We start from the raw sequence: 26,629 nt of genomic DNA on the forward strand, positions 1-26,629 counted from the left end.
GCATACAATGCGTTCCTTCAGATCATGGGGTTAAGTTTTTTTGGTTTTTTTTTTTCGTGAAGATCACATTAGAAATGCTTGGAAGATTTATTAATGTTTTATTCATTAATCATAAATAAAAAATGTAATTCATTCATTAACTAATAAATAAATAAAGTTCATTGCATTTTATTTATTTGGCTTAAACATAACAAAACATATCACAGGGTGACATTTATTTATTTATGATATTTATTTGACCTTTTTTTTTTTTTTTTTTTTTTTTTTTTTTTAACCAGTGCTATCTCAATTCCGTATTTTACAAGGTGGCGAATTCATATAAATTCATACAACCTCACTCGCATAATTTGTGTAGACCCCAGTGATGGGTAGGTTCAGGGCCGGGGGAAGGAGTAGGTCATTCATACCAATTGTGCAGTTTTTTAAAAATATGTATAATTTAGCAAATATCACCTACAGCACATTTGTATGAGTGAGGATCGAATTAGACACAGTTGCAAAATATGTTTGAACTGGGCTGATTTTTTCAGTCGGACAAACTATGAAAATTCCTCAAAAAATTATTCACATTTTGAAAACCATGTAAAATGCATCAAATAGTAAAGTATCAAACTATTTCAATTTCCACTGTGTTATCAAAATGATTACTGTCCCTCAGTTAGTGTGATTTCTTTCCCGCCCAAAAGCTGTCCTGCTAATAAAGTTTTACTTTAATTCTGTGTAATAGTTTACAAAAAAAGAGCTTGGGAGGAAAGTAGTCTAGTAGCTATAAAATGAACCGTTTAAATTTGAGTTAGCGAGACAAAAAAAAAAAAAAATCTGATGAAAATGACACAGTGGGAATTTTTATATAATAAAAAGCCTAAAATAACAGCATTCTGCAGCGATATATTAATATATTATTAATAAAACGTATGAAAAACGTGTTATAAGAGAGTTTGCTCTAAAAGACCACGGGGCCTAAACTGTCCTAGTTGAAGGAACTGCAATATTATGTTGTATCAGGCTGTGTGTTATTACTGTTGCATGGTGTAAAAAAAGACAAACCTGCTACTTAATGATTCAATAACGTATACGTTATATAGTCAGTAGCGGCTCTTCTGCTGTTCAGATGTGAGCACTGTATGTGATTCGATACAGTTTGATATCGTGATCTTCACGGTTATGGATGCAGGTGCTGTGTGTTTGGATGAAATGAACGCAGTCAGTCTCCTTCAGGCCCGTCTCTCTCTCTCTCTCTCTCCGTCTCGTTCTCTGATTAGCTGCTTCTCTTCCCCATCTCTCTGTTTTTCTGGCCTACAGTTTAATTTATGTGTCTTCTGCCTGAGAGAGGGGAACAGACCGGCATTACAGAGGAGTGTAATTTATATTGATTTACCTTTTGGATGAAGGGATGGCTGAGGAAAGAGGGAGAGATGGGAGGAAGAGAGGGATGAAGGATGGTAAGTCTCATCTTTGAAAAGCCCATCCGTCTTTGCAAGGGGAGCCGTGGCAACCCTTTAACCTCCACAGATGAGATGTCTGCGCGTACACGGTGTGTGTGCGTGTGTGTTTGTGTGTTTATTGTGTGCATTTGTGATGTACCTTCACGCCTCAGGGGAATTGAAATTAATAGCATAAGGGTTGCTTACATGCGTGCAAGATTTTGCCTGACAAAAGACCCAACAAAAGCAAAAAAGAACGTTTGCCCCTTATCCGTTCAAGCGAGTCGGTGTATTGTACAGGAGGAGCTGTAGTGTAGATCGTGCATACAATGCATTTATTTTTTTTTCTTGATTAGGCTTCTGTCCCTCTAGGCAAAGTAAACCATAGACTATATAGAAAAAAAAACACTTTTTAAAGAATTTATAATAACAGATATATGTACTTATACTGTATAGTGTATATAACAAATGAAAAAACTCATGCATTTAAAGGGATAGTTCACCCAAAAAATACAACTCTGTCATTAATTACTCCATAAGACCTTTGTTAATCAGCAAAACACAAATTAAGAGATTTTTGATGCGATCCAAGAGCTTTCTGATGCTGCATAGACAGCAATGCAACCACCATGTTCAAGGCCCAGAAAGGTTGTAAGGACATCTTTAAAATAGTCTATTTGACAGTTGTTCAACTTTAATTTTAAGCAACTGTGAGAATACTTTTGTGCCCAAAGAAACAAAAATAACAGCTTTATTCAACTATTTATTTTCTTCAACATGTCAATGAGATTACCATGCATGCACGTGGCATTGTTTTTAGATATTTTACAAACAAAAAGTATTCAGAAAGGGTCAGAAAGCTCTGTTGACAGATTTTTTGGTGAACTATCCCTTTAAATTAATCTTGCATCCATGTAGTGCTGTCAAAACGTTTGTGTGTACTGTGTATATGTGTATTACATGTATATACAAACACGTGCATGCATATATTATAGAAGAATATGCTGTTTATATGTTATAGATTTATATATAATATTTAAAAAATAATATAAATATATAAATGTATATGTGTAAATATTTTTGAAATATTTACACGTGTTTATAGTAAATATACACATTATGTAAATAAAAAAGAGAAAGAGAATGAGATTAATTATATCAACCTTTTATTAAATTAATATTATAATTGCATTATTACGATACAAATGTATTCATTTTGTTTTTATCAGAAGGTGCGTTCAAAATCTTGTCAGCTTGAATAGACAAAGTTCCTTGTATAGATGCATCTATTTGAAATGAAAATGAGTGAAACCACATTTGTGTGAAATATTGTCAGAATCACTGTTCCTAGAGCATAGCTTTTACCGAACGCGCCAGCATAATTTAATTTCATCTGCTGAGGAAAATATTGCCTGTAGCTCCCAGTAAAAAGAGCGTATTTGTTATTCTCTTTTTTTCCCTTTACACATGCTCTGTGTTTAAGGGAAGCTGCAGGCTTTCAGTTTGGCCCTCATCAGCAGAAATGGCTGACTCCATTTAACCTCCCAAAAACCCTCAGCCGCTTTGCCATGACAGACCCATTCCTAAAAATGTGTGCTTCTGGTCTGACCCACGCACACAAATGCACAGAGACCCTGATGCACATTGTTCCCTTTTTTCTTTAGAGGTGATTTGGGCATATGCGAGTAACAACCATATGTATAAACTTTCATCAAAGTGTTTATGTGATCACTTGGGTGTCTTTGACATATTTTTGTTGTTGTGTGAATGACGGTTAGCCCGCGGCAATGCATCTCTCTGGGTTGCATGAAAGCTGATTCTAAGCTTCTGGTTTGATGGTGATCAAATGTCATCAAATGTTTACGGTTATGTGACGTTACAGTTATTGACCAGTGGCTGTCCTGCAGACAGCAGTCGGTCTGGTTGGGCAACGCTACAGTTCTGAAGAGCACAAACCTGAACAGTATTGTGCGCTCAGCCTTACTTTCATTGGCTGTGATCTCACCTTCATCTCTGACATCTGCGTGTCCGGCATTCGGTCATAAGTCTGAAAATTCCCTGAGGCTCTGAACTAGTTGCCACCTGTCCGTTCTCCAAGGAAAAAATTCTAAACAAAGACAGGATCGCTGTTTCTCTCAACTGTGCGCATAAAAATTTCCAACTGTGAATTCTCAAACAGAATTTCATGCCGATTCTCATTGATCGTAATCTTTCTTTTTCTTTGTGTCGATCAAGCCTTGAGTTGATCATCTACTTTTTGGTTAGTACTTCATAGTCAGATGTTGTAATTGTCATATTTAATGTCTGCTTTCAACAGTTAGTTGCTGTCTCTTTGCATGATTGACCACGTAGTGCTAAGTGCAGTTAATTACTAAAAAATAATACAAATAATAAAAAAAATGAATTAAAGGGTTTACAATGAGGTATCATTAGGAAGCATGCTAAAATGAACAAAAAAAGAACAGCATTTTTTAAACATGAAAAATAACAAATAAACTAACAGTATCGTTTCTCTCTCATTCTTAAAGATTTATTATTAAAATTTTATGTTCCAGTTTTACAGACCGTATTTCAATTAGGAAATGTAAGTAATTGATATATTTATATTAATTAATTGAAAATTATTTAATTCATTATCAAAATGAAAATTTCAGTTTATTAAACATTTGATTGGTTGATTGATTGTCGTATTAGTTGCATTCAAAATCCAAGAAAAATGATCATTCACACTGAGATGTTTTGATGTTTTTGCAAGAGAAATGAAAAAGAAATGGGAAAGCCTAGAATGGAGTTGGAGTGCAGTGATAACGCGACACTTTGAGCAGGCGCGACACATAAGACTTGACGTTTGATGGTGGAGGATAAATCATTTACACAGAAAAGTGCAGATATTATGGAAGAACAGAAGTGATAGATGGTCAAATGCAATACCCAACAGGACTGTTTTACAAAAAATTCATCAGTCGCAGTTGGACTTGAGTAATATAAATCTGCATGTCATCATGCGCTATAACAGCGATAGACGAGACAACAACAGTTGATTTGACCAAGTGGATGATTGTTGATTAGGAAGAGGAGAGGCCTGACGGAGGGGGACACCTTGAGTGAGGGCTGTGCTGAAGGATTTGTGTTTCTGGAGAGATGATAAATCGTCTGTCAGCGAGGTAAGAAAAGGAAGAGCCAGTCATACAAATAGCTAAGAGTTGAGAAAAGAGTATGACAGGACAGACTGTGCCAAAACCCGTACTCGGATTGAGCTAAATAACAATACTAAAGAGAGACAAGAGGATCATTAATGACTCTGTCTGATTATTGTGGAATGGACAAAAACTGAAACGTCTTGTCAAGGTTATTAGAAAGTAGGTGTGACTGCAGCTGGCAGGCGGTAACTCTTTTGTAAGGTTGGCCAAGAGAGGGAGAGATTGGTCTGTAGTTATTGAACTCAGATGTGAGCCAGGATTCCTCAGTTCTGATGGCTGCAGCAGGTTTTGCCTTCACTAGAATAGTGACAAAAGCAATATGTTTATTTATGAAGTGACAAATGGGTTTAGAGAAGTTGGACAGGATTGTCCCTCTCAAAAGTGGTTGGGACAAGTAGTTATACAAGTTACATTTTTTTAATTGATACTTTAGCTGTTTATGACTGTGTAAACCTGTCGCCAAACGTCTCTTGGTCTCTTTGTGTGGATGTGCATGTAAGGTTTCAGTAAACTTGTTATTTTCTATAATGTTTGGGAAACCTGGGGTTATGGTGTTCAACCTTTCAATTACTTGCTCAAAGCTTTAGCTGCTTTGCCACACCAACAAACTCTTTTACGCTGTCAATCCTTGACTTTTCTTTTCACTTGAGTGCTGAGTAACAATATAAGTGACTGAAGCCATGGTCACGCTGTACTTTTATTCTTACGCATACAGCTGCGCGAAACTGGAAGCACGTGCGATTTTTGCATTTTGCTGTGTATACAACTTTGGTAAACTCTTGCACATTTCTATGTGTGATGCCTCTAATGTTAAATGGAAATAGCTCATGCAAAGCCTTAGCATTTTGTGTTAGTCTAATTTGATTTAGGGCTTGTTTTTGTGACATATTCTACAGAGCTATGTGAAAGATTTTGTACAAGCAGTAATAAAATGACACCTTTTTAAAGAATTTTTTATTTCTCAATTTCTCAAAAAATCGTAGGAAAATCACATTGTGATATCATTATCATGAATCATATCGTATTGTGAGTTGAGTGAATCGTAGAGTGAATAGTTATCATCCTTGGTGTGAATGGGTCTTTACTCCTAAAAACACATTTAAGCATCCAGCATTGTGCGAGTTTGTTGCCCAAGTGAGATGATAACACTAGAGATGCAAGCAAAGTAACCAGAAAATGTGCTAAGCTAAAAGCTAATCCTAATTGATCAGCTTTAGCTAGCTGTTCTAAGTGTCAACCTCCACAAGACAACAAAATCGACTTCCTCAGGTTACAGCTGACTACTCTGCCTGATACTTGAAACTGCAGTGTTTTTTTTTTTACAGAAACATGGCATCCTGACAACCTCCCATACATCACTAGCCTTTGTTAAGTGCTAGTAGAGGTTCACATTGTGCTATCTGCTCATTCATCTGCCATAATTCAATACCACAGTGGCTGTGTCTGTGTAAGCACTATTGAACATTCTTTATGGGGATGCAAGAGCCGCAAAGGCTAAAGGGTCATGCTGTGTCACCTCAAGAAGCTCCCTGGCTCTATTTTTCCTTTTTTTAAAGAAAGATGAACATATGGTGAAACCAACCAAATTTATATTATTCAACAAACATGGTGCTGCATTAAAGTTACCATATCCCTGGGACTGAATTAAGAAGGGCCTTGAGAATGAAGGAAATTGAGAATGAAAATTATTAAGAAACAGAATCTAAATCTATCATTTTCTAAAATTAATTTATTTAGTTATAGGAAAGCAAATTTTGGAAAAATAATATTTATTGCACTCAGTTACACTATATAGCCAAAAATATTTGCTCACCTGCCTTGAGCTCACATATGAGCTTAAATGACATCCCATTCCTAATCCATAGTGTTCATGCGACTATAACAGCTTCAACTCTTCTGGGAAGGCTATCCGTGAGCTTTAGGAGTGTGTTTATGGGAATTTTGACCGTTCTTCCAGAAGCGTGTTTGTGAGGTCACACACTGATGTTGGACGAGAAGGCCTGGCTCTCAGTCTCCGCTGTAATTCATCCCAAAGGTGTTCTGTCGGGTTGAGGTCAGGACTGTGCAGACCAGTCAAGTTCATCCACACCAGACTCTGTCATCCATGTCTTTATGGACTTTGCTTTGTGCACTGGTCCACAGTCATATTGGAAGAGGAAGGTGCCAGCTCCAAACTGTTCCCACAAAGTTGGGAGCATGAAATTGTTCAAAATGTCTTGGTATGCTGAAACAGGAAATCGAGGAAATACCAAGACTGGATTGGTTGCACACTTCAACATTATTTGTTCTTTAGACATTCCTTTTTAAGAGAAAAGTATGTTTAATGCAAAGTGAACCACATTCGGTTTTTGGCCACTAAATATGTTTACAGTTTAACAACTGGGGGCATATTGAGGTTCCAGCGTCTCTGCGTCTGAACCATACATGGGCTTAAAAATGAAGATGCCAAAAGAAAAGTTTGTCAAGAGCCAAAATCTAAAAGGTCATTAATGCTTTAATGCTTTTTGAGTTACATGCATGCAAATATTGAAGAAAAAACGAACTGCTACCATTTTCAAACCACTACCAGTGGCATATAATGCAACAAATATAGCTAAAGTCAACAAGTTTTTTTAACATATAACATAAAACATAACACAATGCTGCAATGTCTGATGTCATTACCACACGATAATTTGTAAAAAAATTGTCATTTTACAAATATATTTCTTTAACCAGATAGGTTCTTCTGCTGTAAAACATTGTCCACAAATCTAAAACCATCAGAAACCAGCCTGACCTAATGACACTAATGTATAACATCAAATGCTAAAGTTTCAGTGGGTGTGGAAGACTTAATTAGTCCAGGAACACAAAGCTAATACCAGAGCCAAAACGGTCTAAAGTCACATCCAAATGCACACTCTCTCCAGGAGGGGTGTGTGTGTGTGGTTTCTTACTCCTCACTTATTATGGACGCATAGACACCTTACGGAGCCTTTTTCAATTACCCCAGCTCTGTCGTTCTTCTTGCCTGCTGTAATTAATAAGCTTTTATGAATCCCAATCTGATCTCAGATCGGGTTTGGACATATTTGATAAGCAAAATGGAATCTGTGAAAGGCCACACTGAATGGAAATGTAATTACCTCTGAGTCTGGGCATACGTGAACACCCCTCCTTCCGAACTCAGGTTAAACGTGCTCATCATCCTTCGCTAATGAAGCACCGGACGCTGCGGCGCTCGAGCGATTTGTTTTGGCAGGTTCCAGATGCGCGCCTCTCTCTTATTTGCTTTGGTTAAGAGTCCCTAAAACAGCAATCGTTTAATCAGGCTAATGTTCCAGCTCGATAGGTCTAATGAACTTCAACTGGGTTGTGTCCTCTGAAACGTTTTTCCTTTGCTCGTCTGCTTTAAGATTCTTCTTTCACGTTTTGATGAACATGGTGTTAATATTGCACCCTCTCGCCACCCCCTCTTGCTCTTTGGTTTGGATAAACAATTTAATCACGCAAAATGACTTTATAGTCCAGAAATTACAATTTTGTTCACCTCAAAACACCCTTAGCCAGACCAGATGTTTTCCTGCGCCAGTATTTTTACAGTATATCCATCTGTTTTAATAAATGTAAATGGATTTCTTAGAGCTAAACACAAACATACTGAATCTGCTGAAGCACAAGAGAATTTATTTTCATTTAATGTGTATATGTGTGTATTTCTGTATTGATTTTTGTCATGGCTGTTACAGACATGTCAGTCATACAGCATGAGAGACAACACCACAGAAAGAATAGTTCACCCAAAAATGAAAATTACCCCATATTTTATTTACCCAGAAGCCATCCTAGCTGTATATGATTTTTTTTTTTTTTTTTTTTTTTAATTAAAAACTTCAGTAGTCCATTAATCAATCTGAATAGTGCTGCATTTGGGCTCTATCCTTTTGGCGGACGCAAGATATGTGCGCGAGGCGAATCAGCGTTGCCAGTCGAGACTAACCGATCATGATTTATTAGCATTTTATTATTCAATGGCGAATTTGGAAATAATCACCATTCGGCAGGCAACAAAAACAACATAGTGGCTGCCAGGCCACCGGGAATTCTCCCGGTGCTTCCGATCGATGGCCAGTCCGCCCTCGTCTCTGCCGGTAGGGAGTAGTAGGACGGCGTATCGAACACTTCCGGTGGCTTCACCGCCTGTCCGCAGTTTATAACGCAATGAGCGATCTGGTCATATATATAGATCAATGGTCTCAAGCCGTTTCACGCTGATGTCAAAATGAGACATTATATTGCCCACAAAGGAGGGGTTTGAAAAAACTAATTGTTTGGGAGTCGTTGAACAAACAGGGTAAAAATACCTGCATATTTTAAGAAAACGGAAGATTGACCTTGCATGCATGTCAACCTGTTGTGGGATACTTTCATAACTCATAATAGGGGTACTTGGATTAAACACAGTATCAGAAAAATATGCAAGTAATTATTGTTTGCACTTGTTTGTAAAATGTTAAAAACAAATGCCCTCAAAAATTGTTTCTCCAACTAGACTTTTCAAAGACATGCACAGCAGTGGTAAATATTCTGAATGTTTTACTCAGATAAAAAAAAAGAAAAAAAAAAAAGAAAAACACAGGATATTGGCTTAATCCAGAGTTTAATCGGCACAGTAAATGACATTATTAATATCAGAACATTAATGTTCATGTAAATGCAGCCAACGTCTCTCCAGTCGACATTTCATAGTAAATGAATGCGTTACAGCAGAGCATGTGAAAATAACTGAGTCATGTTTAATCCATATTTCCCAACAGACAATTCTCCGAAATGTCTTCCTGTGCTGAGACGTGCTCTCTGGACCAGACAAACAGTATTTCTGGAAGTCCCAGGAGGGGTAAAGCCCATGCATCAGGGATACTGCTGGAACATGAGGTAAGCTGGATGAGACTGAATAGAGGAGCCACTGTAAAAAGAAAAAAAAATAAAGTGGTGCTGCTATTCGACAGAATAAGGTAGAGTGGAGTGAAGGCAGGAGTAATGTGGCCTGGTGCGTGTGTGTGCAGAGAGGGGTGTGTGTGTGTGTGTGTGTGTGAGAGAGAGTGATGCTGCTGTTCCTGCAGTAGTCCTGTAGTCACCCTCGATGAGCTGGTGAGCCGGTCGACTGCTGCTGCTGCTGATACTGCTGCAGGAGAGGATTCCTATCTGATGCTGGGATAGTCACAAATACTACAGCAGAGAGAGGCGAAGAAAGCTAGAGGTTTCTGCTAACCTTCCTGGGTTCCTCGCTTTGTTTTTACGAGCACCGAGGAGGAAAAAGACTCTTCAGGTGTGAAAAGGAACTCTGAGAGAGGAGGCGCGCTTGGCTGGACTGCACTAGGGGCGAAGGTAGAGAATCTTTACTTTTTTTTTTTTTTTTTTTAAGGGGGGTGGGGTCACATGGGGCATTTGGCAATGGGTGTATTTGTGAATGACATGGGACATGTCCAAAATGGAGTAATCGCTTGAACTTATGTATGGTGGTAAGATTAAGTCTAAGAGGTTGTATTAAGTCTGAGTTTTGTGGGTACACTGCAGGCACTGTGTCAGGGCTTTTAGCTCGGAGTGGGCGTATAGGGTTCAGAATGTGTGCGTGTGTGAGAGAGAGACAGGTTTTGCCTACATTTAAGTGCAATAAATGTACCCATAAATAGAAAAATCTGAAATCAACTATATTGTTTGACCCTTCAACAGTCCTAGGAGGATATCACATTACATCTAATTAGCTAATTAAGCCTATACTTATTTAAATACACTACTAATACTACTGCTAACAATTGTAATAATTACACACTTTTTAAAATAATGTTGTTATTATTATTATTATTGTTTTTAATGAATGTAATTACGGTTGCATTTATTTTTATGGCTATTTTTATTGCAACCATTTTTAAAACGACTATTATAATTATTCTTACTGTTATGACAGTGTGCGTTTTACTTTTTTTGTAAACAATCGGGAGATTTTGTAGACTTTTTATGTTTGAGATTTGAAAAACGTGATTTTTATTGATTTATTTTTAAATCAACAGTAGTTGTTATATAAATATATCTGGCTGCAAAATCAACAAATCAGAATCTACTTTTCCAAAGACCTTTTTTTAGTTAGAACTAAAATAAAGCATGTGTATTTACAATGTTTGGTTATGGTAAAAAGTGTATATATGACTTTCCGTATATTTTGGGATGATATAGATAAACTTGAATGCAAAACAAAAGAAGTCTGCGTGGAAGTTTGTTTTATTTAAACATTGTCAGATCAGATCTAGATTGTTGTGTTAATGCATGTTGCATTAAGCACCAAAATGCACTTAAGACTCGCACACAAAAATGCTCAGACCTACAGTATACGCACACATAGCCAATTCTGCAATTGTCTCTCTCTCTTGCTCTGTCTCCTTCAGTTTAATGGAAGACAGATGGGTTGTTGGGTAATGAGAACGAGGTTATGAATCTGAAATGCAAAAAGCAATTAGGATACACAAGGTCAGAAAAAAGTAAACTCTAGCAGTTGTTCCTTCTGCTGCGAGGTAGTGCTGAGGTGCCTGTGTATAAATGCCCTCCTGCATGTGTGTAATGGCATCGCTCCCAGCTGATTGATTCCTCTTACATGCTTTGTTGAAATGGGACATGGTTGGCTACACTCAACATGGTTTTTGTATCAGTGTGTGTCTCAGACACATCAATTAGTTTCTGTTGTAGCTCTTGCTGCTGTCTGTCAGCTGATGCAGCAGGCACTGTGCGCCACAATACACCAATCCAAATGCACACATAACGCAATTTATGAAGACAGATTGTAAATATTCAGAGTCCAATATCCTCCACAAGGTCACGAACGGAGCCGAGGAGGAGGAAACGGTAATACTGCTAGACTATGCAGAGGAAGAGAAACTAATTAAAGTGGGCAAAGTGTCATGTGGACGATCTTGTGTGTTTGCTCTGCCGATGATCTATTCTCATGCATGGAATCTCTTTTACATTGTCAAGGCAACCACATTTCAATATGACATCTCAATGAGTCAGCAGAAACCAAGGCCTTGGTCCCAAACAACATGCTTGTCAATCTTTCTACGCCACAACGTGACTGCAGGAGCCTTCTCACAGCTAACTAAATGCTTTTTATGATATTACTGAATTTGGCCACAAAGCGCACTGTAAAAACTGATTTATGATCTTCGTACAGACGACTAGCACAGAAAACTGCACAGCCAGTCGAATGAGGTGATTTAAAACCGAGCTGATTGTAGTTTGAGATTGTGTTTTCTCTTCAAATGGTGTTGAAAGGGATGCAGTTGGTTGGTTAGGACTGGATATTGGTACATATTCAATTTGATTCTTTGATGCTTTCATTTGGATTTGTTTAATTTCGGTATATCGCAGTCCATTTTGATGCAAATAAAAGGAATTGTCTTCTAATGTTTTACATTTTACAGGGCAGAGTGGCAGACTGATTCAAACTGAATCTCATCTGGCTCATTGGAGTCATTGTTTATGAATCGTTCTACATTGATTTTTTTCTTTGTTTTGTATGCAGCCTTTAAGGTCAACTCAATTTAAAGTAAAGTAAATGGAAGTGGTTTGTTGCTGTGTAATGTGTTCAGAGTTATACTGGAAATAGGTCTTAGATGGGACGATGCTCTCAGATTGCAGACTTTAAGCATTTCCTTGTCTAGGGCAATTTTTCCCAACCACCATATCGTGGCAGGTCGTCAGGTGTGCTGTAAAATAAAGAAAAATAATAATAACTTCCTATATCTATTAGATTTTGTGATAATTTTTAAATCAGCCTTATGTCTGTTTGTGAGTTTTGCAAATATTTACCCAATGAAAAGCATTCAGAAGAGCTTGGGACTAAACCTTGTTACTCAATTGGATCACAAACTGTCAACGGCCTTGTAATTCCACTGCAGCATGCATTGAGATGCTTCACGCACAGTCTGGATATGGATCTCTGCTTGTTTGCAATTCAAAGATAAATAATAAACTGATACAGTTATCTCAGCATTTTCTTTATTCAAGAAACACTATGTCTATAAAAACAGTTTTGTGTGTGTGTGTGTGTGTGTGTGTGTGTGTGTGTTTTTGAAGAGCAGAGATGAGTTAGCATTTGCAGTCTGGTTGTAGCCAAATACGTTTCTATGTTTTAAATATCCTGTGCACAGTGGTTCACCTTTTTATGTAACAAGATTTTGGACAAATTTATTAAACAACAAATCTGAGCTCCTATATAGCTACAGTAAAATTTATAACCTGTAAATTGATGAAAACATGCATTTACTGCTTCTAAAATAGACCTCCGCCATTCAATGGTTAAAAAAAATGTTGTTATAACTATACCATTTTAAGTGCAAGTGTCTGATCATATATAAATCTAAAATACCAAAAATCCCTATGTATCTATCTATGTATCTATCTATGTATCTATCTATGTATCTATCTATCTATCTATCTATATATATATATATATATATATATATATATATATATATATATAATTTTTATGTAGTTTTTATTTTATAGATTATATATAGTTTTTATACTATATATTTTTGTTTTATATTGCAGTACTTAGTGGTTTGCTGTGGTATTTTTAACTGAAACTGTTTCGAGGAATTTTATGTGTAGTTATCTCTCAAAACAAGAATTACAGTTTGAGTTTAAGAAATCAAAGTCTACAGGCTAAGGATTGGATTTCATGACTTGTTTTGATAAAAACTCAGATTCGTAAGCTCTTGATTTGGTGCAGTATCAGTTCTTTTGGAGCTGTTTTGTTGGCATCTTTCTGTGGGTTAAACACTGAGTCATTACATGACGCATGATACATAACAGTACTGTACTGTTTCTTTCAATGTACTGTTCTCTATTATTATTCATTTATTTTGTTATTATATTATATTATCTAGAACTAGTAGTTACAAGAGATGATCGATTCATATGCTACTTGAAATGAGGCAGCAGCAGTAATCTTCCATGCCACATAAAAATGGCATTCATTGTTTGAATTTAGTGATAAAATTTTACTTTGAAATCTGAGACTTTCAGTACAAAAGTTCAAATCACTGCAGTTATTGGATGGAAGGTGGATGCATGTGAAAAATAATGCTTTGTGAAGTTTTATTCATTCACAAGCTGAAAGCAGCATACACTAAAATATCGATCTTTAAATTTAACCATCAATACTGGTTCTCTTAATCCATGACAATGTTGCGAAACTCTAAATAATGTGTTAAAATCAGTATTGTTTTAGTTTAGAAGAATGTTTTGGCTTTAGTGACCAACATACACATTTCATCCTCTATGCTATAGCTGTGGCTATGCACAGCTAAGTGGATATGCGCACTTTCAAAATGGCTGTAACCAATGAATGAAGGCATGAAATCAAATCATGTCCAGCCACAACCAGCCAGACCAGAATCAAATTTTCTGGTTTGAACCTCTCACAAATCTCTTTCAATCATTAAATGGCCTGTGAGCCGTGGAATGGCTATCCATTTCCTGAGTTTTAAATGTTTTCCTCCCCTAAGACACACACTCACACACACACACACACACACACACACACACACACACACACACACACACACACACACACTCTTTAGTAAGTGTGTTATTTGTGTGTGTAAGTAAAAGCTTTCTGTGATAGATTTTGTCTCCCACCAGGTCATTATGTGAGTGGCCCTTTGCATGTGTTTTTTTTTTTTTTTTTTTTTTTTTTTTTTTTGCCAGGCATTGTTCAAAACAGAAAGCACTCAATCCAATATGGCTGCCCACTTTTTGTCTCTAGGGATTTTTAAATATATTTAATACAGCTACAAGCCATGAAAACCAGCCTATCTGTCCGTATGTCCTTTCCTTACCTTTCTTTTCATTCGCTTGCCTTCCTCCATCGCTCTTTTCTCCTATCCCAAGGCCAGACTTTAAACACATGCTCGGGAATGACAGATAGTGTGTGAAGGAGTATACGAGAGGAAGCAAAAGAAGGAAACCACATTTCTTCATCAGCGATTTGCACTGACAGTCTCTCTAGGCTTGTGCTAATGAAGTCACATTTATCTCTGGCCTGCCTAGATTCCATTAGCCTAAGTCTAATTGTGTTAACTCTCAGTCTGGCCTTAAGTGGGCCACGATGGCCTTGTGTGTATGTAAGACTGAGAATCCGTCTGTATGTCTGCGTGTGCCAAAGCATCTACCGTTCAATTCTTTTGTGTCCTTATATCATTATACCACCATTACAATGTTTAGTTTTTTTTAGCTGCATCACAGAAATCGTTTTTGATAAAAAAGAAATTCTTAGCATACTTTTAAAAAGAGCATAGATTGTGGAAACAAAATGCTTTACACGTTGAGTTTGAGGTTTTGGAAACTCGATTATATGTTAATTTGAGTTAAATGAAAATTGTTTTGTAGTTTAATTTATATCAAATGCAATTACTTGAACTTTAGAGTGCTTTGTTTGTAGTGCATATTAAGTTGCAATATTGAACAACGCCCTACATTTAAAATCATAACTGAGTGCTTTCTGTGAAGGATTATTAAAACATAATGATTTAAAACATACTTTAAAGTAAAACTTTAATTTGCCATTATTGCAAAGTGGAAATAGACGTGGAATCTCTAAGTGGACTTTTATTTCTTTAATATTATATTATCTGCAATAACAAAAAATACTTTTATGATTTGAAGTACGCTACAAAAACACATTCAATGCAATTAAATGCAATAGTTTTTCTGAAATTTCCCACAGTAAAAATGAGAGAAGCTAGTGAGACAGCAAGTTGAGTGTAATAAGAAATGTTATGTTGTTGCAAGGCAGTGAAATATGGCCCATTTGCCATATAATCTTCCTATCATATAGACTCCACCCTTTCACGTTTAGCCCCTTTTTCTTAAATATAAATGCTGCAGGTCATATATAGGCTTCTCCCTCTCATGTAGTCACTTCTTTTCCTCTTTTATACCCCCCTCTTACGCTAGGGCTCTTGACTTCATACTTGTAATAGTTTGTCTCATTTACACTTCGGAATAGGATGCAAGGACACTTGCTTCATCCACCCTCCAGAGTACCTTTCACCAGGCTGGGTTTAGCAGGTCTCTGCAGCGCTTGCCTTTGCCTTGTCTCTTTCTGTGCTCAGATGTTAATTACCTGATTGAAGTCATCACCTTTTCTATTCTCCTGCTTCACTATCAGCTGCAGTGAAACACCAGAGAGCAGGGTGTCCTTTCAGAGCACCTGAAGGGCATCCATGATCACTGCCTTACAGTTGCACATCTCCACAAGCTTTACACTGTTTAAAGTGACTTCACAATGTCGCACAGCACTATGCATCGGAGTTGAAAAAGGCTTAATTTTCCAGAGGGATATTTGGACAGATGCCACTGGTTTCATTGTGTGCGTCACACACACAGAAGCAGGTAAGAAACATGATAGATGCTCTCTGCTGGATTTAGGTGAGTCCCTTGAGAAAGCTGAGGTGCACAACAAGAGCTCCTTGGAATGCTTCACAGGAGCCCTAGGCAAAGATTAGTGTGTGTGTGTGTAAGAGATGATGAGAGCTGAAATAGGTGGCAATGGTGTGTGTGCAGTGTGTGAAATTGGAAATGGGTGGCTAGTGTTGTCAATCTCCACATGTCTCACCACTCTCACTAATTTGCTTTTGTCTGCGTCATTTCCAGCCGCTGACCGTGGTCTGAAATATCAATGAGTGTAAAAGCGTTCAGTGAAATCTGTGTACTGCAGTAAACGGGCGCAGTGTTTACAGCTTTGAGATGTTATAACTTTATGAATTGCTTTCAGAGCAGGCAAATATGCAGAGTACTATCGAAAAATGACCACTCAGCCTGAAACATGTAGTGCTGTTGAAGGCATTGTGTAAGTCGGTGTGGAGGAAGATTAGCCAAACCGGGCTCATTGGATAAAAAAAAAAACGTGCCTGTGGCGACATTTCTGCAAAATGAAATGTCTAGTGAGTACTGAAGCCACTGTGCTATTTTAGCATGCTTCTATGAGCTCTTTCATCGTGACTCGTTTCAATGGATTCATACCCGAGGGATCCATATTGCAAATTCAATGCTTTACCAGTTGTATTACCGAGCAAGTTTACTACATCAGAAAAGCCATGCGTATGGAGCTTGTTGTGTGATACAATTGTCAAAATGTGTTCGTTTACAAATCATGCACTACTGTAAAACCCATTGAGGTCATGTGAAGTGAAACATCATGGGTGATATCTACATTGCAAAATATATTTATATACTTGTTTGAACATAAATGTGTGTTGGAAGTGTGTCCACCCTATAATACTAAAAGTCCACCCAGTGTTTTTTTTTTTTAATCCCTGTTTTATAACCCCCTTTCTCAAATCAAGATGTTCTGAGATCCGTGTCAGAATGACATAGTTCTGCACAGGCCCCTCCCATGATAGTTGATTGACAAGGTGGTCTTACCTTAGCCCCGCCCTGAGTGAGCTGTCATCAGTCCACTCATGGACTAGGAAGGAACTGATTTTGACAGTGTGAAGAAATTTTAACCAAAGACTGTGGTATAGCTTTTTCAATAAGACCCTAAAGAATCATATCAACTTGATCAACTGATGACCCCTTTGTTTATTATTATGGGCTTAGTCTCATGTCAGTGTTTGACTTTTTTCAAAAACACATTACTAACTAAAATGTTTTAAATTGGCACCAAACGCATTCTAGAGGTTGAAATCAGATTTCGCCCCAAAAGTTTTGGTGCCGAAAGTCAACATGATTTTTTGTTTTCTAAAAGCAATTAATACTTTTATTCAGCATGAATTGGTCACTACTCACAGTAAGGTGTTAAAATGTTATGCGTAATGTCTATTTCAAAAAATGCTATTCTTTTGAACTTTCTAAAAAAGCGACTATAACCTCTATAGGCTGTAACTGGGTTACACAATCCCACAGACAAACAAAGTTCTAAAGTCTGTGCTGCTAGTGTGATGCCATCCACTGGATGTCAAGTAGCAGCTGATTACCACATGCTGCAATGCATAATTACATGTCTTTGATTATATCTTCAAACAGAATGAGTTCTAAAGGATTTGTTTTTCCTGCATGTTGATGTGTGTATACTGTGTTGACCTCTTTTCCGTGGGATAAAGGGATGCAAACTTCATAGATGTTGCTTTTGATCAGGTAAGGTAAACACTATGCTTCTGCAGTGGATTGCTTTTCACTTGTGTTACATTTGTATTATCAGAGAACAGATCATTGAGGGTGTTGCTTATGTTTCAGGTTATGAATAGTGAATGAACGGATGTATATTTTATTTTAAATGATTTTTTTTTTTTACACAAATCCATGTTGCTTTTTGTATTGTTCATGCTGAAATGATGACCAAAGTCTTTTTCTCAAGCGGTTTTTCCACTGTTTGCTTTCTTCTCCTAACACAGCTTTTATAATATTATTGAATGCTAACAGCGTTAACCTCTTGACTGTGATCCTAGCTGTTTCGGTTTCTCCAATACTTCTAATTCTGAATCTGTTTAGACCGTTTTCTCATTTCTTTTTAGATGGATTTTTAGCTGTCCTGACCTTTTTATGTAGAGACAACATTTTAATCAGTCACACTAATCTTACGCTGTGCAGCCATTTTTGTTTTTCACTGCCATGTAACCAAGCAATTTTCACCACACATTGATCAGTTATAATTCATGCGTGCTTTTGTGTAGAATGAAAGCCCTTAAGGTTTCAGAGAAGATACTGGGTTATCGTGTGACGGCACGTCAGACGAGGTTGGATGCATATGCAGCTTTTATTAGAATAGTCAGGCAAAACAAAGTCAAAACACTGTGTGACGGGGTACAAGAGGCTTGGCAAAATCAGAGTCGAGATTCAGGCTAGAGATCAGGGCAGGCAGCAATAATCAGAGTCTGAGTAATCAATCTGAGGTCAGGACAGTCAGCAAACAATCAGGAAACCAGAGAAACAGTTTGAGATCACGACAGTAAAACAAACACGGGTAAGAACGTCGACGTTGATGGCCAGGGCAAATCAAGACTTCACGCTGTGCGTTTGCGACAGATGTGTGCGCAAATGAGGTGCAGGTGTGTCGTGCAATCAGCCCCAGGTATGCGGCATGATGGGAAATGGAGTTCGGTAAGAATGTTCAATACTCAGGTGACGGAGCCCTCTGGTGGTGCGGAGGAGGCGCTACAGGACATCTGCTTGTAACAAATCGACTGCAAACGAAAAATGAGAGTGACCCACTCCAAACTCTTTAAAGAGACTGTAGAAATGCTTTTAAACATTTAATGATTCATCTGCTTTCGCACACACATATATACTCACAGATCCCATGCATCCATGCACTCACACACATGAATGCAGTTGCCATTTACTCTGCAAGAGCTTGATTAATTTTTGATTAAAAAAAAAAGAAGAAGAAAAAAGCAAAGGGACAAAATGTGTTTTATGTCTTTTTATCAAATCAGAATATTGCTGGCCAATTTAGAAGTGTTTTGGGTTTGTAACTGTTACAGTATGCCGCTGATAATTTATTCAGTAGTAGTTCAATTCTTGTCAAACATCAGTAACTATCTTTCTTAAGAAATAAAATACACGGAATGACGTACCAAAGTTGCATACCTTAATGATTTTTATTTTTTTGGACAACCTATTTTTGGGAGGCATAAATTCACTGTGAAGTTGGAGTTATTATTTATTTTATTTTATTTTTTTACTTTTAAATAATTTAGATTTTATGCAATCTAATGCAATTTAGATCTAATGCAATTTAGATTTTTTTTGGTGTAAATGTGAGGTAGAAACTCACTTAAATTGTAAATAATAATAATTAAAATATTAATTTATTTTATTCTGAAAATAATAATACTCTTCTATCCATACATCTCTTGTAATATTACAACGAAGAAAAAAAATTCATAATTGCATGCAAGTAATGCATACTTTAAACAGCACTTGAAAGAATACTGTAAAGACAACTAATTGCTTTCTCAGAACTTGTTACATGTGTTTTAAAATGGATAATAATAAAAAACTGACCACTGTGTGAAAGCATGAGAGTTTTAAATGATGTGAGCTTGAGTAAAAGATGTACTCTGCACTATTCCTTTTGGGTCTGAATGGACTAAAACTTCCTTGTATAGTAGTCTGCATGTGGTTCATTTAGGTATTTGTATCTGAGCAGTTTCTATTTAGCCAGCGCCTTCCTTTTAGCCTAAAAACATAATAGTGTTAGAGGATGAGGAAAAACACAGAAGCTGGGGTCAAGGGAAGCTCTACTGCTGCACACGCACAGATGAGTAATGACTACACAGAAGCAGCGTCTGATGGGGCAGCCACTCTCTTTGACGTCACCATTAACCAGAGTGAGATGAGGGTGAGCGAGGGGGAGGAGAAGAGAAAGACGAGGAAAAGAGGATCTCTCCTGATTTGACGTCACCATTTACCAAGGTACAGGAGAGTGTGATGGATGAGAGAGAAATGGAGGGAGCGCAGGTAATAGTGGGAGGGAGAGAGAGTTGATGTGTGGCTTTGTCTGCAGTAGCAGAAGGCTGGTGAAATGGACTGTGATATTGGCTTTTAATTTTCCCTCTGCCTTCAGCAGAAAGAACAGAAGAGAGGAGAGCAGAGGGAAGGAGAATGAGGAAATTCACATTTCTTTACGGACAAACACGGCATAACCACTGCCATTGCACCTAGCAGTTTGGAATTAGAATTTCTGAGTAATAAATTCGCCCGTATGCATTTTATAAAGCAATTTAAAAATAATTCAGACATGGTGTGAATCACAATTAGCCCTGCTTGGAAAAAAAATTCAAGCAAAATCCAGGCAATTTCAATGGGAATCGACACCAAAAAATATCCCCATGTGAATCAGGTTCATGTTTGATGAACTAGGGCACATTTTCTAGTGCAGACTGCCAACCAATAGCAAGCCTCTTGGTTAGGCGGTAACCTGTGTGTGGGCGGAGCTTTGTACTTTTGCATCAAAGCAAAACTGAAGCTTAACAATAGGTGAGACATAAAAAAATGGCTGAGTAGACGCCACTAGAATGAGTAACACTTCACTTCAGTATTATCAAATGATCCATAAAAAAAGGTCGAAAGCACTTACTTAGGGTCGGATCATTTGCTAGCGGACAAAATAGCTTTGGATGTTTATTTCACTGTCATTACTTCTGTGTCATTCATTTTTTTGACACATGCAGTCCTGCTTTCTTTCACCTGGGAAATTTTGCAGAGCAAATCAGTAAATCGTACTGTATGTGAAGGTGTGTTGATACAATAATCTTTAAAAATGAAATGAAATGAAAGGCCCCTATTAAACCCTTAGAACCATGTGGAGTACTTATTTATTTATTTATTTTATTCATGAATGGATGCACTTTATCGGACAAATCTCAGCCACTAAAGTTTTAAGAGAACCAGAGCATTTTTAACGTTTGGTTTTGGTTGAACTATCCCTTTAACAACTGAATAAAAACAGTAACAAATATTGATTTGAAATAGTGTGATAACATTATAGCCATTATTATACTATGGATGCTTAAACCGACTAATCTGAATCAGGTATTCCAGAGCAGCATAGAGGAAAAAAACCAAAAAAAACAAAACTGTAGTAAAAGGCAACAATGGAGGATCACGTGAGCCAGCTGTTTACTAATTGAAACACTAAAAAAACAATGCATTGCTTTAATGTAGTCTAGTACGGTTGACAGAGTTCCCTGATTTGATATGTGTATTATTATGTGCCCCAAGAGTATTTATACAAAAAATCTCTCCATTGCCAGTTGGCTACCAGTTGTGTTTAAAATGCGTGTATAAATCAGAACAACACCGCAAATATTGTCATCCGGTAATGTTCGGTTTCTTAGTCACTAAACAGATTCTGCACGAAGGCAATTCTGACGCGATGTGTCCGTACACGTGTGTGAGGAGCAAGGGATAGCAAGGAATGCACTAATGGAGCATGAAGTGGCATGTGACATTTAGCGATCCAGTGATTCAGGCTCGGAATGTTTTGTTGTAGCCACACGCACATATAGTACAACCTCAGGATTTGAGTTCTTCACCTGTAATGACACAGCCAAGTCACCAGGGAGTCCAGCAAGCACTCCATCGTCATGGTAACAGCCTCGCTGCTAAAAATAGTGTGGCTTTATGGCAATCACACGGCCCTCGGGGATCTGGTGGATGGGGTCAGTCCGTAGGGTGCCGAGGCTCCATGGCCCATTTAAGACACTTGGGAAAAAAATAACAAAAGAGAAATTAGCATTTCCTCTCCACTGATAAAATTGAGCACTGTGTATATATATATATATATATATATATATATATATATATATATATATATATATATATATATATATATATATATATATGTATATGTATATGTGTGTATGCATATATGTGTGTAGAATGTTAGAACTGGTACATTGTTGTCGTTGCAAAAACACTGTTAACATGCAACTAGTGAAAGCTGAGTGTGACGAGAGCAGCTGAGACTGTGTGTGAGGTAATGTAGAATGTGGGTGACATACATAGATAGAAACCCATTTTACAGATAGGGCTCTTGGCAATGTCCAGTGGAATAGACGCACACTTCAAAGCGTAATAAATTATGAAACGAATTATCACAAGTGAAGGTAAGCTGAATACAGCTGTCTTTTCCCATTTTCTCCATGCTCACGGTGGCTGCGGTGAGAAGTGCTTCGCCAGGAGACAGGGCAGAGAGGAAGATGATAGTAAGAATCGAGGATTTCTAACCTCTGTTTTCTCCCACTTTCTCTTTTGTCCCCATACGTACACACTTTGCACTATACCCTTAAATAGCTGCAAAAAAACAAGGATTTTGATCGAGAATTTTTTTATTAATTTGTTGGATATCCCGCTTTATGTCCGATGTCTTGCGTGTGTTCAAATCTATAATAGAGTTGAGATTTTATTCGATTTTGCCTTTATTTGGCCTTCTGAAAGTAGATTCAGTCAGGAATCATTAAGACTGCTAATTTAAGCATAGCCCAGATGTTCGAATTTGTGCAACGCGTTTAATGCACGACCGTTTTGCGCATCTAGGAGAGTACAAAGGGATGCGCAAAGGCTGTTTCTGAAAAACACACACAAAAAAACAAAGGTAAATTCCGACTTTGCTCTGACAATCTGGCGCTTCTGAATCATGGACGGTAGGTAGGTGGCCAATCAGAGCAGACTGCGCTTTTCAGAAGGAGGATCTTTGCAGAAAATGACCCGTTTGAGAGAGGCGGGGCATAGAGGAAGTTACAATAATGTACATTATTTGAAAAATGTGGTTTTTGAACATTAAAGCATGTCAACATGTTCTGTCCCACCGAATACACCAAATAATGATGTCTGAAATAGCATCATATAACCCCTTTAACCTACTTTCCTTCTATTTTATTTGTCTTACCCCAACCCCCAGAGGTCTCTTTGTATTTTACTCTCACTCTCATTGAGGTGAGAAGTGTTTCGGTGTTCCTTTGTAACCTCTCTGTCAGTGCAGGCTCTCTCTCTCTTTCTTCCTCTCCCATCGTAGGAAATGATTGAGTGCATGTAGAATGCTGACATCAGATAACGTCTGCATTGGCAGTCCATGTGTGACTGCGCTCTGGTCTAGATTTGCATATCATTTGGAATTCAATAAACTAAATGGACCCGTGCCCACACTGACAATAAAAGGGGTCATAAATATTATAATACTACTAGTCCTGACTGATAGCTCTGGAGATGGCTGGCAGGAGCGATTTCACTGCGAAAATTGTTTAATTGATTGTTTTTGTGCGGTTATTTATCTCATCCACCCTTCCAGGAAGTGACATCAGTCTATTTCCGTTTAGATGATCTCGTTTCTGACAGTTTGTGACCTCAATCTCTAGCATGGGCTCAGTAGCTTATCGCTACGAACTCAGCTTGAACTCCAAATCTGTTCGTGCCAAAAAAATATATTCAAAGCAGATGCCGATACAGTCCTGCTACATTGAACAATAAATTACTCGCAGCGCTTTACTCGTATACGCCGTAGATGTGCCACTCAAGAACCCGGACAAATGATGCACAACAGGCTCAAAATAAAAGCGTCTATTTCATTAGTGTGTTTTAATTTCGCTATGATATCAGTGTGTTCTTCCACTCTGTTGCTTCTGCTCAAGATTATTTTCCTGACAGGACGGAGCGTTTTCAATTACGACGTTCATGGCGTGCAACAGTGGGCCTGTGCCCCACTAGCGTTGCTTTTATTATTTGCTAACCTTTCTAATTTCACACTTGTTAAATTTTCATGTAAAAGCCCTTTTAAGAGAGAGTCTTCAAGAGAGCGTTATGTCGTTGCAAATCTCCGGGGGACTTTGAGTCTCCGGGGCTTGAGATTTGTAATGGGGTGTGTTTCAGGGTTTGAGGGTGAAGCGAGGTGCTAGCTTGGACCAGAGATAAATTCTCTTTTTGGACAGGCATGCTCTTTCTTTATAATCACTATTTTACATATTTTCAAATTATTATAAAGTTACCGCTATGGAATATAGGAGTTTGCAGTGTCTTGTTTTTTTTTTTTTATGTTTCGAATTTCTTTGCTTCTCTTTTGGGTGTGTGTGTGTGTGTGTGTGTGTGTGTGTGTGTGTTGCTTTTGTATCCATCCATCCATCCATCCATCCTTCGTTCTATCGTTGTTCTATGCAGTCAGTCTGTTGTTCTATCAGTGTTCTATGCAGTCAGTCTGTTGTTCTATCAGTGTTCTATGCAGTCAGTCTGTTGTTCTATCAGTGTTCTATGCAGTCAGTCTGTTGTTCTATTGTTGTTCTATGCAGTCAGTCTGTTGTTCTATCAGTGTTCTATGCAGTCAGTCTGTTGCTCTATCAGTGTTCTATGCAGTCAGTCTGTTGTTGTATCAGTGTTCTATGCAGTCAGCCTGTTGTTCTATCAGTGTTCTATGCAGTCAGTCTGTTGTTCTATCAGTGTTCTATGCAGTCAGTCTGTTGTTCTATCAGTGTTCTATGCAGTCAGTCTGTTGTTCTATCAGTGTTCTATGCAGTCAGTCTGTTGTTCTATCAGTGTTCTATGCAGTCAGTCTGTTGTTCTATCAGTGTTCTATGCAGTCAGCCTGTTGTTCTATCAGTGTTCTATGCAGTCAGCCTGTTGTTCTATCGTTGTTCTATGCAGTCAGCCTGTTGTTCTATCGTTGTTCTGTGCAGTCAGTCTGTTGTTCTATCGTTGTTCTGTGCAGTCAATCTGTTGTTCTATCAGTGTTCTATGCAGTCAGTCTGTTGTTCTATCAGTGTTCTATGCAGTCAGCCTGTTGTTCTATCAGTGTTCTATGCAGTCAGTCTGTTGCTCTATCAGTGTTCTATGCAGTCAGTCTGTTGTTCTATCAGTGTTCTATGCAGTCAGCCTGTTGTTCTATCGTTGTTCTATGCAGTCAGTCTGTTGTTCTATCGTTGTTCTATGCAGTCAGTCTGTTGTTCTATCATTGTTCTATGCAGTCAGTCTGTTGTTCTATTGTTGTTCTATGCAGTCAGTCTGTTGTTCTATCAGTGTTCTATGCAGTCAGTCTGTTGTTCTATCAGTGTTCTATGCAGTCAGTCTGTTGTTCTATCAGTGTTCTATGCAGTCAGTCTGTTGTTCTATCAGTGTTCTATGCAGTCAGTCTGTTGTTCTATCAGTGTTCTATGCAGTCAGTCTGTTGTTCTATCAGTGTTCTATGCAGTCAGTCTGTTGTTCTATCGTTGTTCTATGCAGTCAGCCTGTTGTTCTATCGTTGTTCTATGCAGTCAGCCTGTTGCTCTATCGTTGTTCTATGCAGTCAGCCTGTTGCTCTATCGTTGTTCTATGCAGTCAGTCTGTTGCTCTATCGTTGTTCTATGCAGTCAGTCTGTTGTTCTATCATTGTTCTATGCAGTCAGTCTGTTGTTCTATCAGTGTTTTATGCAGTCAGTCTGTTGTTCTATCAGTGTTCTATGCAGTCAGTCTGTTGTTCTATCGTTGTTCTATGCAGTCAGTCTGTTGTTCTATCATTGTTCTATGCAGTCAGTCTGTTTCTCTATCAGTGTTCTGTGCAGTCAGTCTGTTGTTCTATCGTTGTTCTGTGCAGTCAGTCTGTTGTTCTATCGTTGTTCTGTGCAGTCAATCTGTTGTTCTATCAGTGTTCTATGCAGTCAGTCTGTTGTTCTATCAGTGTTCTGTGCAGTCAGTCTGTTTCTCTATCAGTGTTCTGTGCAGTCAGTCTGTTGTTCTATCAGTGTTCTATGCAGTCAGTCTGTTGTTCTATCGTTGTTCTATGCAGTCAGTCTGTTGTTCTATCGTTGTTCTATGCAGTCAGTCTGTTGTTCTATCGTTGTTCTGTGCAGTCAATCTGTTGTTCTATCAGTGTTCTATGCAGTCAGTCTGTTGTTCTATCAGTGTTCTATGCAGTCAGCCTGTTGTTCTATCAGTGTTCTATGCAGTCAGTCTGTTGCTCTATCAGTGTTCTATGCAGTCAGTCTGTTGTTCTATCAGTGTTCTATGCAGTCAGTCTGTTGTTCTATTGTTGTTCTATGCAGTCAGTCTGTTGTTCTATTGTTGTTCTATGCAGTCAGTCTGTTGTTCTATCAGTGTTCTATGCAGTCAGTCTGTTGCTCTATCAGTGTTCTATGCAGTCAGCCTGTTGTTCTATCAGTGTTCTATGCAGTCAGCCTGTTGTTCTATCAGTGTTCTATGCAGTCAGTCTGTTGTTCTATCAGTGTTCTATGCAGTCAGTCTGTTGTTCTATCAGTGTTCTATGCAGTCAGTCTGTTGTTCTATCAGTGTTCTATGCAGTCAGTCTGTTGTTCTATCATTGTTCTATGCAGTCAGTCTGTTGTTCTATCATTGTTCTATGCAGTCAGTCTGTTGTTCTATCAGTGTTCTATGCAGTCAGCCTGTTGTTCTATCAGTGTTCTATGCAGTCAGCCTGTTGTTCTATCGTTGTTCTATGCAGTCAGTCTGTTGTTCTATCGTTGTTCTGTGCAGTCA

At 38.0% G+C, this 26,629-nt stretch overlaps 1 protein-coding gene across 1 annotated transcript in view; it reads left to right on the forward strand.

Annotated features, from left to right (window-relative positions):
* The first annotated feature begins 9,742 nt into the window (after positions 1-9,742).
* The window catches only part of dab1a (DAB adaptor protein 1a), a 315,151-nt gene continuing 298,264 nt past the window's right edge, over positions 9,743-26,629 (forward strand). Inside the window, 1 exon segment of the mRNA XM_043219597.1 lies at positions 9,743-9,994. The gene's annotated coding sequence lies outside the window, so the exon portion shown is untranslated.

This window comes from Puntigrus tetrazona, chromosome 20 (genome assembly GCF_018831695.1).
Source record: "Puntigrus tetrazona isolate hp1 chromosome 20, ASM1883169v1, whole genome shotgun sequence".
Lineage (NCBI taxonomy): Eukaryota > Metazoa > Chordata > Actinopteri > Cypriniformes > Cyprinidae > Puntigrus > Puntigrus tetrazona.